Source organism: Branchiostoma belcheri, unplaced genomic scaffold (assembly GCF_001625305.1).
Source record: "Branchiostoma belcheri isolate BF01 breed outbred unplaced genomic scaffold, Haploidv18h27 scaffold105, whole genome shotgun sequence".
Lineage (NCBI taxonomy): Eukaryota > Metazoa > Chordata > Leptocardii > Amphioxiformes > Branchiostomatidae > Branchiostoma > Branchiostoma belcheri.
In genome coordinates, this window is record NW_017802436.1 from 246032 (window position 1) to 249245 (window position 3214).

Genomic DNA, 3214 nt, shown 5'->3' on the forward strand with positions numbered 1-3214 from the left:
AATTTCTACTCTTTCCAGCCGCCTCCCAAAGCCTGGTAGAGGCTACCAATTTCTACTCTTTCCAGCCACCTCCCAAAGCCTGGTAGAGGCTACCAATTTCTACTCTTTCCAGCTGCCTCCCAAAGCCTGGTAGAGGCTACCAATTTCTACTCTTTCCAGCTGCCTCCCAAAGCCTGGTAAAGGCTACCAATTTCTACTCTTTCCAGCCGCCTCCCAAAGCCTGGTAGAGGCTAGTAGAGATGAAACTTGTATGCTGTGATCCGTGAAACAAACTTTGTGATGCCCGCCCGTGATAATAGGCTTCGTTAGTTCCACATGGCAACGTTAACGATAATTACATTTAGTCACAACAAAACTCGTTAGTCACACTGTGGCGAACGACAGCTGCTTCGCTACAAGATGTCTCAAACCAAGCATTAAATTGTGTCGTCTCACCGCAGCAGCTTAAGGACCCTTAAGAAGCAGGTTTAAGGATTAAGGTATGAAGTGGCGACTATCACACCAGCTTTAACTGACAATAGGGTCTGGGGGTGCCACATTATTAGCCTCCACCAGGCCTTTCTACGGGAATACGGATCGTAGAATTCGGCAAAAAGGAGACTAAATTGGCCAAGGGAGTCCGGCCGCCGGGAGGTAGTTTCTTTCCGGGATCCCTCCCTGCGCGGCCAGTCAAACCTACAAGGCGGCCAAACTCCCCTGGCAAATATTCCCCTATATACATGTATAGCCAGCGTATTTAGTCTGGTAGAGACTACTACAATACTGAATGGCTACAATGTTGCAAAAATAAAAACTTGTAGCGTGCTGTAGATGTTCTCATAGAATAAGTTGAATAACTTCTTTTCTCACAAAACTTTAAATTCTGACCAATACCATTTATATATTGCTATTTATTTTTGTGCTATAGTGTGTTCTTCTGACTGAATTATGACACTATAAATTGGCTAATACTTTATGATAACTTGGCTACCAGCTGTTTTTAAGTGGGTGACTAAAAAGTTTGAAAAATTGTCAAGTAAAATTCACCCTGACTCTACATGTAACAAGATACATGTATACATAAACGTTGCTTTCAACCTGTATACAGAATGTTTGTAACATAAACATAACTAACCATTATTTATATTCTATTATCTATACATTGGGGGTTACCACTCCTGTATTTTACGTATGGTACAGTTTTTTTAAAGTCTGACACATTTTAATTGTGGCAAGATGAATACAGACTATTACAGAAACGTTTCTAGCCGTCCTCTTGTGGCAATTTTAGAGTGCTTGGCGACAATTTGGCCACATGCCGAAGTGTTCTCCTAGCGACGTACTTCCGTGACTGGGCTTGTGGCGATGTGGCTGACTTTACCGCCGACAAACCGCCACATTTCTGTCGCTACATGTTCGCTACATGACTGCAGAACTACCGTCTGTGAGCTGGAGGTTGACTAAATGGCTAGTACACAGAACTGTGGCGAATCCTGTGGCTGAATGTTGGCCACCAGAAGTGCCACATTGGGTGTCAGGACAACTCGGCACCTGGGACAACTCGGCCCCTGGCCATTTGAGACAACTCGGCACCAACCCCAGGACAAGTCGGCCCCATAAATTATTTCTCAACAAATCATCAATATTTTGGGCTCCGAGAATTAGTAGCCTCCTGACAATAATCTTAACTTCATTCTTTTCTGAGACATGTTATTCCTTATGTGATGACGGACTTGACCGCGCCACTCAAAGAGTTAAATTACGAGTAAACTCACGGGGTCATACTATGTATAAGTATTTTCATGCCCGCCCGCCGAAAACATACGAGGATACAATTATAAAAGAACGTTGAACATTTACCACTACATGTTTCACGATTCCATGAAGTCTCTTTATCAATATAAATTGTAAGTCTAGCCGTTTCTTGGATCGGCACGCTTTAGATTACTCGGACGGGCCGCGCCGACATAGCGCCGCTAGCGCCAGGGGCGTTACGCTAGCGGCGCAGGCCAAGTCCGTTGTCGCCATAAGAAATACTACTGTATGTCACTAAGACTCAGAAAAAAAGTAAAAATCAGAGTCAGGAGGCTTCTAGATCGATAACAGTTACAATTTTTTGACCCAAAATTCATATTATTTGCTGAGAAATTATGGGGCCGACTTGTCCTGGGGTTGGTGCCGAGTTGTCCTGAATGGCCAGGGGCCGAGTTGTCTCAGGGGCCGAGTTGTCTTGGAATCCCACATTGTTGCCATGTTGTTGTAATAAACACAGATCTGAACTGGTCACGTACATCCCGTGTTTTGTCACTACAATCCCAGACTGGCTGTTGCAAAGTTCTGTCTACAAATTGCTACAAATGTCCCATGAAGTCGCAACTTTCCCCATTCCCTGTGCAACAAGTGTGCAACAAGTGGCGAGTAGAGTAGCAAACTCACCTCGGGCTAGTGTTTCAGCTGACGGCTTCAAGCCGGACGCCAAATCAGTTCCGGAAACTTTCCTGCGACAACTTTGCTACAGAAGTGGCCAAACCGGGTCCTGTTGTGGCGAGTTCTCGCCACGGAATGCCTCCCGAAGTTAGTGAAAAGTGGCAATCTGGCGAAAAGTTGCCATCAAAACATTCCCGCCGGGTGTGTGTAGCGATAGACTCGCGCGAAACTCGACTCGGGCGGATGCGGGCCCTGTTGTTTGGTCGTCATGACGACGGGGACGCTCGGGTTACCCCGGGGATTGTTTACCCTGGTCACGTGGCCACGCCCACTTTGGCGACTTCAGAGGAAGCCGCGGCGGTGACTGACAGTCAGACACACCTCGCAGAGGCGACACCTATCGAGGTTGTTAAACCTTGCAGGGGAATCCAACAGGTGTCAGACCCGGAAGTGCTTCCAACAGGTGTTTTCGGACCTTTCCTATCGTAAGTTAGCTTTACAAACAAACTTCTTTTGATTGAGAAGTTGTAATTATAAGTTTGAGAGTTTGACAACTTCATACCAGATGATCTGAACATTTATAAAAAGAAATTTCCATTGCCTAAAAAGAAGAAGTCAAACCCAGTAAAACTAGTGTCATGTCATGTTGTAGAATATAGTATAATGTTAGAAGTAGATATAGTCTCACATACCACTGTATTTTCTTTCTATGTTGTTTGTAACTGCAATTAGCCCTCGGGCAAGTATTTGCAATAAACCTTCTATAAAGGTTTTTGATTTGATTTTTCAGGCTGTATAAATTGACTTA

General features: G+C 44.8%; 1 protein-coding gene across 1 annotated transcript in view; it reads right to left on the minus strand.

Moving 5' to 3' along the window:
* The window catches only part of LOC109477153 (EF-hand calcium-binding domain-containing protein 6-like), a 31292-nt gene extending 28603 nt beyond the window's left edge, over window positions 1–2689 (minus strand). Inside the window, exon 1 of the mRNA XM_019778215.1 lies at window positions 2416–2689. The gene's annotated coding sequence lies outside the window, so the exon portion shown is untranslated. The remainder of the gene's footprint in view (window positions 1–2415) is intronic.
* Window positions 2690–3214: the final 525 nt, after the last annotated feature.